General features: G+C 44.0%; 1 long non-coding RNA gene across 1 annotated transcript in view; it reads left to right on the forward strand.

The window, feature by feature from the left end:
* Positions 1-321: 321 nt before the first annotated feature.
* The window catches only part of LOC112543808 (uncharacterized), a 29,102-nt gene continuing 11,370 nt past the window's right edge, over positions 322-18,053 (forward strand). Inside the window, exons 1-2 of the long non-coding RNA XR_012902551.1 lie at positions 322-4,500; positions 9,660-9,779. This is a non-coding gene — a long non-coding RNA (uncharacterized LOC112543808). The remainder of the gene's footprint in view (positions 4,501-9,659; positions 9,780-18,053) is intronic.

Here is an 18,053-nt window from a genome sequence, read left to right on the forward strand (position 1 = left end):
CAGCTCTCCAGCTGCTCTACCCCAGGCGTCGTGGGCAGAAAAGCCTGGTCTGCTGGGGGGGAGGGGGCACTAGCTGCGCCCCCCCCTCCCCCAGCAGACCAGGGAGACACGGAGCAAAGCCACGGAGGACGCCTGCAGCGGGACAGCCCAGATGCGCCGCGGCTGTCCCGCTGCGGGCGTCCTCCGAGGCTTTGCTCCCCGTCTCCCTGGTCTGCTGGTCAGACCAGGGAGACACGGAGCAAAGCCGCGGAAGACGCCCGCAGCGGGACAGCCCAGGCGCGCCAGGGACCAGCAGACCAGGGAGACGGGGAGCAGCTTTTCTCGCCCCGGAGGATGCGGGCAGCGGGACCACGGCTTATCTGGGCGTCCCGCCGCTCCCGTCCTCCGGGGCGAGAAAAGCCCCATTCGTAACTGCGGATCCGACATAAGTCGGATCCGCGTAACTCGGGGACTGCCTGTATAATGAACACACTGGGAAACAATCCCAAGAGATCTTCTGTGACTGCAGAGATAGGGAGATAGGGCAGAGAGGTTTTGTTTTTGCTAACAGGTTCCCAGCGCAATAGTTTTCAAGTGACCTATCAGTAGCTGTTTCCTTGATTACCCAGACATGTCTAGAAGGTGGCTGTTATCAATCAGAAAAAGAGGGCAAGGTTATTAAAGGTGAAATACAGGCTCAGAACAACTTGGTAATCAGAATTAAGCAATCAAACAAATTGTGGTTTAATTATTTAAGAGCTTTTCAGATTTGGAATGTAGCTTTGGTATTGAGTAATTCTTAACCCAAAGGTTCAGGCAAAGCTCAGTGTGATTTGGGGCTGTGTGTACTGAGGCATGACAGAGGTGTGGAACATGCATTTCAACTGCACCATGAGTGAGACTATTCTTCTTCTTAATGATATGATGGCCCGTTGGTGCAGGAGTTTAGTGACACTGAAGTTGGAATGCTGTGTTGAGTAAGTTCTTAGCACCTTATTATCAGATGTAGATAAAGTAGGAGGAGGTCAGCACACAGCGACACAGCAATAAAAATGACAGACAGATTTGAAGAAGTTTAAAATAATACTTTGCATTCATATAGCATCTTTCATGCACGGATCTCAAAGTACTTCATACACATCCATTCTCAACACTTATGTGAAAGGCTTAAAATCAGGAATAAGTGACTCATCTTAAATAAAAACAGACCTCTAGAGTCATGACATGACATCTAGTGTTGATCTTAACTAAATGAGAAGTAAGGGGGATGTAATAAATAAATACTAATATTTAAGGGCATAAATGCCAAGGAGGGCGTGGAGTAATTTGTTAATATCTGGGGGAAAATCTGATACTAAGAGAACCACAAAACAGTCTAAAGAAATAGTGAAGGCCCCATCCCTGCAGATATTTAAAATAAGGTGGACAAAAAAATTGAAAGATATTTCAAGGAACCACCTTACATTGGTATGTAGATGGATTAATAGATCTTTTACATCTGCTACAATTTTAATCCGCTTGAAGCTCTAGACCAGTGGTCTCCAACCTTTTTAAGCACAAGATCGCTTTTTGAATTCAAGTGTAATCCAAGATCTCTCTCAAACCCAAATACCCTGGCCCTGCCTCCTTTGTGCCCCCTTCTCTGAGGCTCTGCCCCTGCTCACTCCATCCTCTCCCCCCCGCCACCCTCATCCTTCTTCACTTTCATCAGGCTGGGGCAGGCAGTTGGGGTATCCGAGAGGATTATAGGTGCAAGCTCTAGAAGGGTGTTTGGATGCAGGGATGCTTGGGGCTTCAGTTGCAGAAGGGGGTTCCTGACAGGGGTAGGGTTTCGGGATGTGAGTATGAGCTGGGCACTGCTTATGTCAGGTGGCTCCTGGGTGGTGGTGCAGTGGGGCTAAGGCAGGCTCACCCATGCCCTGACCTTGCACCACTCCCAAAAGCAGCCAGCAAACTCCATCCCAAGCCCTGTTGTGCCCCCTCTCTGCTCTGTGGAGATAGGATACAGGGTAGAAGAAGGGGCACCTTAACATGAGCACCCTCCTCTCCCTCCCCTGCACAGCAAGCAGGAATCTCCCAGGGCTGGGGAAGGAGGGGAGGAAAGGTTCCAAAGCAAAGGGCAGGAGATGTGCAGCAGGCTGGGGTGGGGTAGCTGAAGTGCTGTGCTTGATAACCTCTTGGCCAAACCAGTCAGGATCACCTATCAGAAGCTCCAAAATCTACCAGTAGATCCCGATCTACTGGTTGGTGACCACTGCTCTAGACACTGCTATATCAAAATGGGGCACAATAAATACTAAATAACTTTTTTGAAATATTACTATGCTAGCACATTTACCTGGCATTGCTTGAGTCCTTAAGGAAAGGCTTAGGGCAGGGGGTTGGGGGCTGCAGGAGTCAGAGTTGAGTGGTAAGGAGGGACTCTGGGCAAAGGAGCGTATGTATATATCTATATCAGCAAGGCAGAGGGCCAACCCCCTCCTACCCAGTTCGTACCAGGGCTAATTGCTCTTCCCCTTCCTGTCCTTGTCAGGAAGCAAGAGCAAAGTGCAGTTTATCTGCTCTCTGGGCTTACCAACTGGAGAGGAATGCAGCAAACTGTGCACTTCCCCTCATTCTCTGACAAAGGAGAATAGCCAGCAATGTCCCTGTCCAAATCTCGGGGGAGGGAACATCAGACCCCCCCACACACCTTCTCTAAAGGGTGTCTTGGGGGTGGGAGGCTCAGGACTGGGGCAGTCCCAAACAGGGCAAGAGAAAGTGTCCCCAGCCAGCCCATTTCATCTGCCAACTGAGTGTTTCTTTTCTGTGCCATTTTGAGAAGCAATCCCATTCTGGATACATCTCGTCTTCCTGGCACAACCAAACCCTTGCATTGCTTTAAGTAATGATAAGAGGACGCTGCATACCAACTTTGGTGGTCCTATCTCTTACCGCTTAGGAGGAGTTCTTGAACAAATAGAAGAAAACAGACAAACTCTCTCAAATATATGGTAGATTTATTTGTCACTTGTTCAGTCCAAAATCTTCAATCTTGTGTTGCATTGGTTTCTGTTCAGGCTTAGTTTCAGTTTTTTATCAGCAAGATAAGAAAGATATGATTACAGCTCCTTTAAATCAAAATTGTACTAAAAGGCTTAGGTTTACATTTCAATATCTACTCCCTTTACTGAATATGGCATTTTCTTCTTTTGTACCAACCAAAATTGCTTCTCTTCATGCTGTGTGTATAACTATGCTCAGCTACATAATCATTGATCCTTGTGGGAAAAAAATTGGACCAAGTTTCTTTTTGCTTCAGTGTTTCTTGCTTGGCAGATATAAACAGACAATTGGCTGAAGTTTTGTTTTGACTATTTTAATACCACAGCACAAGTCCAGTTGTGAATTATAGAGAGGTCAACTCACCAGTGCAGCATCTTCTGCTGGTCTCCTCAGAAATTAGCACTTCCACTTCTGGAGCACACTTTGTTGACTGGCTTCTCACTGTCAGTTTTCTGTCTTTTGGGCTACGTTAGGCCCCAAGTCCCTTCCATCCCACAATGCCCTTTCCTCATAGTATTGTCCTGCAGCAATGTCCCTGCACTCTGTAGTCCTCCCCTCCCAGGGAACCCCAATCCTCTATACCCACCTTGTTTCAGTGACCCACTGCCAGTCGCCATCTAGCCCCTATCTCAGAGGCAAACTGCAGTCTGAAATCGCCACTCATTATTGGCAAGGGTGTGTGAACTTTTTGCTTTTCCCTGCCCTGGCTGCCTCCCTGCAGCCCTAGTACCCCCCAGTATCTGAGAGCTGAGCTGGGTCAGGCCAGAGCTCCCCAGCTCTGTTTGCCTTTCCACAGCATTGCTCTGGTACACGCTGCAGCTTCCCAGGTGGCCAGGTCACTTCTGCTCCACAGCTGGAGCAGGAGCGAGTGCAGGGCCATCCGCAGAGTACGCAGCGTAGGGCACCAGTATTTCTGGGGCACACTCTGCCAGGAGAAACGGGAAGCAGTGAGCAGGCAATAGCAGGGCTGCTGGGTCCGAGAGAGAGCCGAATGCACTGCCTGCAGCACAGTCTGAGGGAGGGGATTGGCTGCTGGGGTCTCTAGGAAGGGGAGGAGGCAGGGTTGGGGGAAGGAACTCACCTGTGTGACTCTCTCCCCTAGTGTAAGGTGAGGCAGGCTGGGCGGGTCTGTGGCAGAATCCTTTTTTCTCCCCTCCCCCCCCGGAACCCCCCCATCCGCCATGGAGCACCCCTCTCTCCCCCCTCCCCTCCGGCAGGGCTGGGTTGGGTGAGGTGCTGGAGGGGAAGAGAGGGGAGTGGGGGCTGGCTGGCTGCGTGCTGACTGAGGCAGGGGCGGACTGGCCTGGTGGGCTGTCTGCTGAAGGGCTGGCTAGTGGCGGATATGCAGGGGCACTGTGTGGGGCCGAGGGAGCGCCTGCACTGTGTGTTTAAACACCATGGAACAGCTGAGAGGGGAGAAGCCCCAGCATCTTCCCCCTCAGCTGGTTTGAGCTGCACACGTGGACGCTGCTGCCGGTAGGGCTACCAGGAGACCCCCCCCCCCAAAAAATGGACACACTTGATCACGGGTGGGCGGGAAGCAAAGCTGAGGGGGGGAGTCAGGGGCCGCGAGGCTGGCCGGGAGGGAGGGAGGGTGGGTGGGAAGCAGACTTGGCGGGGATGGGGGAGGCGCAGCGGTGCTGGCCAGGGGAGATCAAGAAAAGGAACGGTCCGGCAGGAAGCAGAGCTGGGGAGCGATGCAGGGGGGTGGCCGGGGAAGATCAGGAGGGGAAGGGGGGGGTGAGCAAATTGGCCGGCACGGAGTGGGACTGACCCGAGCACTTGCAGATCCCGGCGGCAACGCATGAGCAAAGAGGAGGTTTCCCCTCCTCACTCTCTTCGGGAGGAGATATTATGCATGTTGTGATTACATATTTATGTCTCTATGAGCGTATCTGGATCTTTAAGTGGTAATTTCGGGGGAGGAGTGGAGAGGGGGAGAGATTACAAAATAAAAGGCAAGTGTACATATTTTATTTATATGATAGAATTTTTCAAAAATGGAGGGGGAAAGGAAGTTTGTATTAATATCAGAAGGAAATTGATTAAAACATCAGATATAGTTTTTTGGTGGACAATATTTGCAAGTTTTCTGTCTTTTGCTAGAATAAAAAGGGGTGGGGGTACAGGAGTGAGGGCAGGGGTCTGGGAGAGTTAAGGAACTCAGGGCAGGGGTTGAAGGGTGCTGGAGCGAAGGCAGGAGGTGGGGGGCTGAGGGCACAGGGTTTGGTACAGGGAGTTAGGGCAGGAGTATAAGGTTGCAGGGCTGGAGTCAGGGCAGAGATATGGGGGACTCTTGGTAAAGGGTAGGGGTTAAGATGTGTGGGTATGGGGCTGGAAGGTTTGTGGGGGCAGCTCAGGGCAGAAGGTGATAGAGTGAGGGCAGGAGGGGTGGATTCAGGGCACGGGGTCTGATGGGGGGCTCAGGGTAGGGAGGTGGGGGAGCAGGAGTCAGGGCAGGAGGTAGAGGGTGCAGAACTCAGGAGGGAGCTGGAAGAGATTACGGGGCTTACAAGTCCTCTCCTGACGACTCCTCCCGGGGGGACAGAGCTTCACTTTCCCAGGGCTCCCCGCACCCTCCCCCCTCCTTGCAGGATGGCATTGCGGAGGTGAGTTGCTGGGGTGCAACAGCCCCTGCTGCTCAGGCAGCTCGCACGCCAGCTATTTGCGGAGGGGGAGTGCAGTTGTACACTTCCCAGAGGTGCTGCAGGATTGCCAGGTACTGGTCCCAGCTGCCCCGTCCCCTGCCCAGACCCCTCATAAGTACCCTGTCCCCTGCCCCCACCAACACTGTTACCAGCACCCAGCACCACCCTGGCCCCAGACCCAGCACCTTGTCACCCACTGCAGCACCCAACACCACCCTGTTCCTGGGCCCTACACCCTGTCACCCACCGCAGCATCCAACACCACCTTGTCCCTGGCTCCAGCACCCTGCCAGCTGTGCCATCATCTTTGGGACCGCATTAGTGAGGCTTGGGGGTGGGAGTGGGGGTGGGGGTTTGGCATCTCACTTGTGTGGCCCAAACTGACTTTTCTGTGGGTCAGTGACCCTTGACTCAAAACAGGTTCCCTGCCCCTCTCATAAATAAAGACAATGCTAAAACCTTTTCAGTTTGACATAATATTTTATTTAAAAATGAAGCCTGGCCAACATACCCCCAATTGGGGCCAAATCCCCATCACACTGCAGCATCATAACACTCCTGCACCACCTGACCACAAATCTGAGCCTATCATACACTGGAACCCCCTGTCCTGAGCCTCTTACATCACCAACCTCCTGTATCCCCACATCCTCAGTCTTCTGCCACAACATTCCTGCACCATCCACACATGGCAAATGTATGTCCTGAGCCCATCATACTCACAGCCTCCTTTCCCTGAGCCTCGCACATATCCAACACAAACTCCTGCACCCTCATATCCACAAGCCTGTGGCTTGCTCAGCACCCCAACCTTCCACCTGTGCCCAACACTCCCCAGCCTGGAGCCCCCTCCATGAGCCAGCATCCCCTTCTCCTGCATCCAAATTTCCTCCCAGAGTTTGCACTTCTCACCCCTTCCCACACCCAAATCCCTCATTCCCACCCCAGAGCCTGTACCTCCTCTCTCAATCAAGTGAGAGCGTATATAATGGCTGGGGATAGCAAGTGATGGAGAGGAGGGGAACAGAGAGGATGGGGCCTCAAACGGGTGGAGTCTTGGGGAAAGAACGTGATTTTAATGTATTGGTGGGTTCCTTTTTTTTGTTTGTTTTTGCTTGACAAACCTAGGCATAGGGACACCAGCTTAATAATCCCGCGTAGGGCACCATAAATCCTAAAGATGGCTCTGAGTGAGTGCCTCTCATCCATGAATCCTTTTATAGTCTAGGGCCTAGGCTGGCCCTAATTGACTGCCTAATTTCCACTCTAATTGACCAGGGTTGTGCAAACCTCCTCTGACTTGTCCCTCCTTGCTGGAGTGAGCTACCACACGGGTGGATATAGGGCAGGGTGAGCGGGGGCGGTCGCCCCGGGCCCTGCACTTCAAAAAGCCCCGTGCATGCGCCGTGGCAAAGGGGGGGCCCCGCGAGATTGTGCTGCCCTGGACCCCGCAAAACGGTCATCTGCCCCTGGCTACCACAATACTACATGAACAAACTAACCCTTCTGTTAGAGTTGCCAGATGGTTTCAACAAAAATACCAGACACACTTGACATTACATCACAATCTACATTACATCTTATTTAGAAAATACCAGACATTTATATTTTCTCATTTATATTTTCTCAATTTGTTTCCTGAACAGAAAGCTCAAATACTGGACTGTCTGGTTCAAAACCGGACACCTGGCAACCTCACCCTTCTTTCCTATAGATGAGCTAATTACTGGCATTTATGTCTTTGATATTTACTAGGGCTGTCAATTAATTACAATTAACTTGCACAATGAACTCAGACTAATGGCCATTAAAATATTAATTGTGATTATTGCTCTGTTAAACAATAGAATACCAGTTGAAATTTATTACATATTTTGGATATTTTTCTACATTTGCAAATATACTGGTTTCAGTTGTAACACAGAATTCAAAGTATAGAGTACTGACTTTATATTTCTTATTACAAATATTTGCATTGTAAAAAAACAAAAGAAATAGCATATTCAGTTCACCTCATACAAGTACTATATCTCTTTATCATTAAAGTGTAACTTACAAATGTAGATTTTTTTACTACATAACTGTACTCATAAAACAATGTAAAACTTTAAAAATTCTAAGTCCATTCAATCTATTACCAATACATTTATTTACATTTGGAGGAGATAATGCTGCCTGTTTCTTATTTACAATGTCACCTGAAAGTGAGAACCAGCGTTTGCATGGCATTTTTGTAGCCCATGTTGCAACGTATTTATGTGCCAGATATACTAAACGTTCACATGCCTCTTCATGCTTTGGCCATCATTCCAGAGGATATGCTTCTATGCTGATGTTTCTTGCTAAAAAATAATAATAATAATTTGTGATTTAACTCCTTGGGGGAGAACTGCATGTCTCCTGTCCTGTTTTACCCATGTTCTGCCATGTATTTCATGTTATAGCAGTCTTGGATGATGACCAAGCACGTGTTCATTTTAAGAATGCTTTCACAGCTGATTTGAAAAAATGCAAAGGTGGTACCAACATAAGATGTCTAAAAATAGCTATAGCTCTTGACCCAAGGTTTAAGAATCTGAAGTGTCATCCCAAATCTGTGAGGGATGACATGTGGAACATGCTTTCAGAAGTCTTACAAGAGGAAATTCTCGAATGCAAAACTACAGAAACCAATTCACCAACATGGAAAATCAACTTCTGCTGGTGGTATCTGACTCAGCTGGCAAAAACGAACATGCATCAGTCCTCTCAGCTTTGGGTTGTTACAGGCCATGAATTGCCATATACCAGCATGGACACCTATCCTCTGGAATGGTGGTTGAAGTATGCAGGGACATAAGAATTTTTAGCACCCCTACCACATAAATATCTTGCAACACCAACTACTATAGTGCCATGCAAATATCTACCCTCATGTTCATATGACATTATAAACAAGAAACAGGCAGCATTACCTCCTATAAATTGTAACCAAACTTGTTTGTGAGAGTGATTGACTGAACAAGAAGTAGGACTGAGTGGACCTGTAGACTCTAAAATTGTACATCTTTTTATTTTTTAATGCAGTTATTTTTTTACATATTTCTACATTTGTAAGTTCAGCTTTCGTGATAAAAAACATTGTCCTGTGGTACTAATATTAGGTGAATTGAAAAAGACTACTTGTTTTTTACAGTACAAATATTTGTAATAAAATATAAATATAAAATGAGCACTGTACGCTTTGTATTCTGTGTTATAATTGAAATTGATATTCAGGAAGTTCCCAGCTTACAAACGGGTTGTGTCCCAAAAGCTCATTTATAAGTCAGTTGTTTGGAACTCAGAACTCATGTCCCCATAGAAACAAGGTTATAAATGGTGGTTAGGTTCCCAGGCTAGCCCACAAAAGTCTATTTAACTCATAATATAACTGAAATACTGTATAGATGCAATGACAAATAGTAGAAATAGCTTTTTATTTAACATTGAATGCTGGTGCTTGAGGAAAGGCAGGTTTAATCAGAGGATGAGGAGGTAGTTGGATATTCTGAAGGGTACTTCTGGGCATTCCTTGGCTGCCACCCATCCCTGTGCCAACTCCTGTGGCTAGCACCACCACCACCCTGCAAGCTGTACCCACCCTTCATTCACCAGGAGGCAGAGAGTGGTGCAAGCGCAGGCTGGAGGACTCCAGAGGAGCAGAGAGTGGCCATGCAGCTGGAGCAAAGCAGTGGTTTCCCCTTCAAAGAGCCACTACTTTCCAGCTGTTGGCTGTGCAACCACCTTCTGTTCCTTCAGAATCCTCCTGCCATGCATTGCTCACCACCACCTGTGCCTTTTGCCTGCTATCCTGAGGCCAAAGCCATCCTTGCCCATATGCAGCTGCAGTCCGCATATGCAGCTGCATAGGACATCCAAAAAAATTGGGGCACCACTCATCTTTTCCTATCCCTGTGCACACACTCACCTTTTCCTATCCCTGTTCTGTGGCTCTGCTTTCTGCAGGGAGGATCCAGTTAATATAAAAGTGGAAAAGCCTGCCAGACCTATTAGTAGAACACCGAACCTGTGAAAGAGCCTTTCAAGTGGTAATGAAGACATGTAAGCGGCATTTGCCAACCCCAGGTATATACTGTGTGTTTCACAATTTACAGTATTTTAGTTAAAATTTTGCTTTAAAATTATTTCATTACTGTGTCCTTGAAGATTATAAAATCACATTGCTAAAAAATCATCCCTCTCTCTGGCATCCCAGGCTGCTGTTAGGCATAGTGGCACCAGTTTAATACTACTGCCTAGGACTCTATAAATTCTAAGGACATCCCTGCCTGAGGCTACAGATGAGCTTTTGTTTGTATTTGCGGATATTTGTAAGTCAGATGTTTATAACTCAGCAAGTGCGTAATTGGAAATGTAAAAAACATCAAAGAATACTTAAATAAATGGTATCTTATTGTTTAGCAGTGTTATTTTTCACTCTTGATTTTTTAAAATTGTGCAATTAATCATGATTCATTTTTTAGTTCCTTAGCAGTCCTAGTTTTTACTTTATACCTTGAGAATGCTCTTGCTATTCTTCTCATTGCAATGTAATTCATGTCGGGGCTTGTCCTACAACTACAGGAACTAGTGGCCAATTTTCTGTAGCATCATACTCTGAACATTTCTAAGCCAGTTCCTGTGATTCATGTTTGTGTTAATGCAGAAGCTCTGTTGCTCAGACCTAAGTTGAAATATCAGGTGAGATACACGCTGATTCTGCACAATGTTGACTGTAAGAGCCATGCACCACTAAGAGAAACTGAAAAGTTACTGATAGGTTGTCATGTGATTTGCATTCTCACTTATTCTTTTTCAGCTCCCCACAATACTCTGCTGTAGGCAAATGGTTACTCTAAGGCAGTGATGGGAACATGCAGCCCAAAGGTCATGAGACATGCAGGGTTGCCAGATACTGCTGGCTTCTGTCAATGTCGATTTCCCCCACTGTAGTTACTAAAGTGCCATGCATGTAAAGCAAGCACATGTGAAGTGAGGTGCATGTTGATTGCACACAACATTGACTAAAAACCATGCACTCCCTCTGCATCCAAACAAAGCTCTGCTGGGGTTCAAATCGGCACATCCTGTGAATTCTAGGTATGCAAGTACAGTTAGCAAAACTACCTTACCCTGAGATCATCTTGGTTACAATAATTTTGCAGCCCACTGAAATGGAGGGCCACTCACTAGCCTAGGTTGACCATCGTTGCTCTAAGGCCTGGATTGCACCTAAATATTAGATTGATCTCCTCTGTTGCTCAGACCTAGGTTGAAATATCAAACGTTTGTTCTCAGAGCCAGCTCTACCAGGAAGCTGGAATAGGTAGTGCCTAGCAACAGGAAAATATGCAATTGGAAGCCAATGAAAATCCGGGTCTAATAATTAGATTCTTCTCTTCCATTCCTGTTAGTACATCTTCCTCTTATGTTATTCTGCCTTCCCATTTCTGACAGAAACTGTAATTAAAACCTCCCACAAGATAGTACTTCTTATCCTAGCCACTTAGGGACACATACGTATTTATTTGGCATCGATGTTAGCCCTGCCACCTTGTGACTGCCTTGATCTGACAAAACAGCAAGCTCTTTCCATCAGATATTATCTCTTGACCTTTGTTGGCAGTCAATGGCGCTGTTCATGGAACACCCAGAAAGATAATTTTTAAAAAGGATGGCTAGAGCCAGAAAAAGATAGATGAGGCATGAAGATGAAACAAAGGATGAAAGGCAAACAAGGAAGATAAAACCACTGAGAATTCATCATTCTCCCTGTGCCACTTTACCCGCAATAAACCAAACCTGCCACCACCCCTCTAAGATGAGTAGTTTTTCTACCCCCATTTTACAGAAGTGGCACAGGGAGATTAAAGGGCCTCCCCTAGGCAAGGGTATCACCATCTTCACTTGGATTGGCATGCAGGAGCTTCTAATTCATTGGCCTGTGCAGCCTGCACTCTCTTCTCAGGGGAAATCCTGCCTCTCATAAGCCATGGCACCTACTTTGGAAGCAGAACTGGTTTTGTTCTAATGTTTCCCGGTTCAAGGGATGGGGCCAGAATTCTAGGCATACTTCAGCTTTGAGGCCAGAGGATCCTCCGGGAGCTTGCCATTCTCCTGACCCTCACCAACAGAAGAAGGTGGCCCACAACTACAGAAAGGGCATGAAGCTTTGTTCTGCTTCTCTACTTCCCTGCCTTTTATTTGTTTATTCCCCTTGCTGTTATTTCCCATTTGAATTTAGGTTCTAAGTTCTTATTAAAGGAACCATATCTTTAATTACTGCAGAAAGCAGCTTCTGGGTGATCTAATTGCAACAGCAAAAGGGGATAGAGTATTAACTCTGAATGACTTTGAATTATTGCTTGGAAGCCTGATCTTTGTCTACATGTTTGTATTCTTTTGGGGGGTACACTGCATGGAAAAAAAGGAAGACCTCAAAATTTCAAAGTGCAACATTATAGCTATGGATTCTGAAATTCAGTCAACACTTTCTGTACTTCCCCCTCTTTTCACTTCCCCAGTTCACAACAGTTGCTGAAGTAGGAGTGGTCTACTGCATTACATAGAATAATTGGATGGTTATGTGTTGTGAATGTGTTGTGTTATGAATATGATATTGTATTTCCATTGAGAATACCAGATATTCTAATTCATTCTCCAGGAGCAATTAGTTATAGCATTCACTTTTAACACATGCAACACAAATCAAAACTATATGCCTATGTATTTTATTAGTACTATTCATATTTATACAGTGCTATAGGCAAACATATTTTATAGATATATGTGAAGGCAAGATCCTTCTCTTTACAGTTTAATTCAGAGACAAACACTTAGTAAGAGATCAAGCACAAAAAGGGAAGCAGGGGTGGAGATAGAGGACTCAGTTCTGCACCACTGATTCTAATAAGCATAGGACCAGTCTCATAATGCAATGAATATTCACCAGCTATGAAGAAGTCTGTTTTTCAGATCAGAAGTATTTCCTTCTGCAAGAACATCCTTCCCAACCTTTTCCAAATATTCACTGTCTGACTTTTGGATATTTATTCCTGGAGACTGTGATAGTGCCAGGCTTGTTTTTAGAGGCATTTCAGTTAACGTTAATGACAGTTACAGTGAAAAAAATTAGACTTCATCTGTGATTGTTGATTCCCATCCATTTCCTTATAACTACAGCCAGTAGTGAAATTATTAAAAACAGTACCTTTGCTTGGAGCAAACAGTGAATCATGACAATTAAAGGTGGATGAATCAGGGGAAAAGCCTTTGTGTAAAAGGTCTGATTTATTCATTTAAAAACAAACTAATATAGCATGTACATAATACTAAAAAGGAATAGCAACCAAAAGGAATGAAAACCAATTACACAAAAAAACAGCTGTCAAATGTTTTCAGATTTGCCTTGTTCTTATCTTCCCAGTATCAATTTCTGTCTAACATATGAGGAATGTTCTCCCTCCATCATCCTAGTGCATCATCCCTCACTTTCCTTCCTGGGTCTTAAATAAGCATAGGAGAAGATGTTCCAAAACAAAGGGCTTATCTACTACACAAAGAAATTGACCAGAATAAGACTTCTGCAGTAGCTTCTTGGACAAGGGCCTTACAGAGCTGTCATTAGGGTACAGCAAATCGGGCTGATCATTCCTAGTCCACACTTTGAGGGACTCCACAGGCTGGTGTGATTGGCCAGTGCAGTTGGCCCCAGAAGTGAGAGATTAGTCCCATAAGTGACATTTATCACTTCTATCTGGGCCCAGCACCCATTAGAGACCACCCTCGTGGCTTATCTGGGGTTTCTGCAAAAGAGGGCTATTTGTGGATGTAGTTTGTTCTTGCAGCTGTTCAGGGCAACAGGGCTGATGTACAGTTTCGTAAATAAATGTCGCTGATTTCACACCTCAGGGAAATGGTTTCTGCTAGATTTTGGCTGCCAAATAGCCAGGAGGCAACAGTAACAATAACACTGTATTGGTTCACTTGACACTTCTGTAGTTTAATTATCCTGTACAGTATATGGACTCATCTAATTAAACCTGCCTTTTCTTAATTCTTAGTCAATGTTATTGTTAATTACTAATATTGCAACAATAATGTTTTCTACTATTTTTCATTGTAAATATGTATTTCAGCTACATTATTGGTAAAATAGGCTTTTGTGGGTTAACCTGTTGTGGGAACCACCATTTATAACACTGTTTCTCTGGGAAAATGCATTCTAAGTTTCAAACAAGCAACTTACAAATGAACTTTTGGAACACAACTTGTCTGTAATTTGGGGACTTCTTGTACATGAATATACATTCTTTTGAATGTTGAGGTTCTTTCTATTTCTTATTAAGATGTTTTAGAGATGCCACTTGGACAATCTTTCATTACTAATACATTTAAGGATCAAAATCCAAGTTTTTCAGACCTCTTGCTCATCTTCCCACTTTAAGGTATTTGAGATATATGCAGCTGACATTTCTCCTATTCCTGTGGCACAGCATTTGGGCTGTAGCTTTTGATAATTCTAACTTCCTTTTTATTCAGCTTATTTAGTTTTACTAAGAGTTTCTATCCAAGCTCTAGTTCTAGGTTTCATGCCTAAATTTTGTTAAGACATGTCTCTTTCATTAAACATCTGAGAAATTAATGTCATTATGATCTTGGGCCCAGACCCTACAAACCCCTAAAGATAATCTTAACTTTCACCATTTGAGTCATCCCATTGACAGGAGTACTTGTGCTTAAGGATAAACATATGTGTAAGTGTTTGCAAGATCAGGACTTTGGTGCATGACCTGATTCCTTCCTGCCAAGACTGATACAGTAAACTACTAACTGGACTATTGCATCAGTGTCTGTACAGGGTTTGTTTAAATATGATTCCACTAACCTGGGGCCAAAGAGTATAAATTTTACCTTTTCTGGTGAAAAGTCAATAATACCACTCATGTGAGCAGGTGCTTGCCAGAGAAATAAAAGTTGTACAATCTAATCCTTGATCTTTGGCTGTTCTTGTTTCTCTCACTTTACTCCATTATCTAAAGGCCTTTAACAAGCTTCCTCTTTCTCTGTGTATTTAGTATAATGTTTTCTCCGTTGCATGTGAGGCTAAGAACCTCGCCTTTTATGTATTGTGGTTTGTGTGTGTATAAAAGATTTACTCACACATACTTGTTCTCATTTATGATTTACATCTAGCAACTACATTTTTACCATTTGCCATCCTTAAACATCAGGCTTTTAACCTTTCCATTTTAGTGGTGGTCTTTATTTCCTGACAAACAACTGGATGGTTTTTCCAATTTTAAAAAAGGCTTAAAACTTATTGTTCTACTTACTAGGCTTGTCTCAGTGTTCGGTGTCATTTAATGTAGAGCACTTTGGCAAACGTGAAAGGCAGTTTTCTAAAATGAAATAAATATTGAGGTTGGCATTTGGCAATCAAAACCAAATTGAGGCTCTGTTATGCTTTTTCCTCGTGGAGGTTAATTTAAAAAAATTCAAAATGTATTTAAACAAAGTCTAAGGTAAAAGCTCACAGAAGGAGTTTCTTTCTTCTAACGTTAACAAAGCAGGGATAATTAGAATCAGGAAAGCAGCATTATCTTTAAAGCTACTATGTCTCTGTGTATCGGTTTCACTTTAGAACTTTCTAGAACATTACTGCAATCTAGCCTCTGCTACAAGAAATCACCTATAATTGCATCCCCCAAATACCTGTACAAAAGGAATAGTCAAAGAAGAAAGTGTAACTCTCATAGCTACAGACAATCGTGGTTGGTGCCAGATGCTCTTTTAGACAATATAGAAGTGCCTCTTTGCATTCATACTTGTAGAGTTACTACCTGATGATGATATAATTGCACAAGTTAAGAGTTGTTGTTGCTGTCTCATTAAAAACTTTAAACCTGCTACTTCAGTTTATTCTATGCCAAAACAGATTACTTGAACATGTCATTTAAATGTTGCATTTGATGTGAAATTAGCACATATTGGCTGCTTTCAATAAACAATATTTGTAAAAACTTAAAAAACAACAAATGGTCCTGCAGCACCTTAGAGATTAACAAAAACAACTCACCTCTTCAGATGAATGGAGCAAGGGGTCCAGCAGTACTTTATTATATAATAAGAGAGATAATGCAGACTCTTCAGAGATTATACTCACTTATTAATGGAAGCCAGGATATAGAGTTTTTCCCATCCGTGTTAACACAGGCAGATATTAATGAAAACCCTCAGTAAAATTATTCCAATTCTTCTGCTTGTTTTGACCAACATTAAAGTAGTTGCTTTGGTGCATTTCTTGCTTGGAGCATTGAGCATGTCAGTTCAAAATGTAACTTTTGATCCAGCTCTGTGTTGCAAACTCCCACTTAAAAAACCCATAATCAGGACATATACTTCTGGCCCATCTCTCTATTAGTAGAATAGCTGTGTATATTCATATTCAAAGATTCGTCAGAAGATCCCAACCTTCAAAGACTCTCTTATTTATTCATTAGCTATTGACAGATTTATTTGCTTCCATCCATTGTTTTTTATGACACAAAAAACAATTTGTGTCATAATGGCAACAGCATCAAGCCAATGTGTGTAAGCAGCATTATGAGAGCCTTCCCACAGCAGCCCATGCTGTTGATAAAAGATGACTATGTGTATTTTTAAAAATTAAGGGCCATTATTCTCAGTCACATGTTAGAATGGCTGACTCCATTACTAACAGTTTACCACTGTAATTCTTGAGTGGTGTTGATGTTGCTCACTATAGTTACTTAATCTAGTACTACTAACAACTCCAATAATTCTGCTCAGCTCAGATGATAGAGGCCCATGTTTCCCTATGTGTCTGTATGATTTGTGCATTAGCTATATCTATTGTTAAATGTGCACAGTGCATTTATTTCAGAATACAACTTGTGCTGCTCACATAGGCTATGTCTAGACTACATCCCTTTTTCGGAAAAGGGATGTAAATTAGACGTATCACAATTGCTAATGAAGCGGGGATTTAAATCTCTCGCGCTTCATTAGCATGAAAATGGCTGCCGCTTTTTTTCAGCATGGAGTTTTGCCGGAGAAAAGCGCCAGTCTAGATGCTGATCTTTCGGAAAATAAAGTTTTTAGTCACTGGATTCCTTATTTCAAGAGGGATACAGGATCTTTCGGAAAAGGCTTTATTTTCCGAAAGATCAGCATCTAGCCTGGCACTTTTCTCCGGCAAAGCTCCGTGCCGAAAAAAAGCGGCAGCCATTTTTATGCTAATGAAGCACGGGAGATTTAAATCCCCACTTCATTAGCAATTGCGATATATCTAATTTGCAACCCTTTTCCGAAAAAGGGATGTAGTCTAGATGTAGCCATAGACTCCAAGCTTTTAAATGTTTGTATCCATATTTTGCTGGATTGGGGCCATATAGTGTATTGTTTAGTCACAGAGTTACTGTACTGTATGGAGGGCTGATGTAACTGAGATTTTCCTTTACAGGGGTGGGGAACCTTTTTTGGGTCAGGGGCCGCTGACCCACAAAGAAAAACAGTCGGGGGCCTTACATAAATGAAAAGCACTGTGGGATAGCGGGGGGACTAGAGCACCAGTAACAGCTCCCCAGTGTTGTGGGGGGAGCGACATGAGCATCGGGGGCTGGATATAGGCAAGCCGGGGTTCACATCTGGCCCTCGGGCTTGAGGTTCCCTACCCCTGCTTTATGGTGTCCCTGCCAAATGTGTACACCACACAACAGGTCTTTTAAACTAAAGTTTCCTCTTCCGGGGTCAGATTTTTAAAATTATTATGAAACAAAAAGTACCCCCTCCCCCGTTGTTATCTATCCTCCCTGGGGCTATGTCTAGACTACAGAGTTTTGTCGGAAAAATGGCTGTTTTTCCAACAAAACTTGAGTTTCGTCCACACTGCAAGCACATTCTTTAGACAGTAAATCAAAAGAACAGAGGGCTTTTTGCGCAATTGGTATTCTCCCTTCTATTGGCCATCAAACCAATTTAAATCTGTATTACATTAATTTGATTAAATGTTTAAAAATATTTTATATCAATATAAGATATGTTAATATTTTTAAATAATTTTGGTCTTTGAATAAGGAATTTGGAATGATGCATGAGGAGCTAATCACATGAATGTGGAACCGGGAATAAGAAACCAGCTCAGTCCATTCAGGTCCTCTGTTCCATCATTTAGTCTAATAACCAATTAATCTTTAAAGCAAATGAGCACTGTGATTGTCTTCCACAATTTGAATCTGAACCCATCTTTGGCACAGTCCCCTTGTCATAGACATGCTCTTGGTTGTTTTTAAAATTCAAATAACTATAGCTCACAACTCAAGAGGCAACTATTAGAAA

The sequence above is a fragment of the Pelodiscus sinensis genome, chromosome 3, assembly GCF_049634645.1.
Source record: "Pelodiscus sinensis isolate JC-2024 chromosome 3, ASM4963464v1, whole genome shotgun sequence".
Lineage (NCBI taxonomy): Eukaryota > Metazoa > Chordata > Testudines > Trionychidae > Pelodiscus > Pelodiscus sinensis.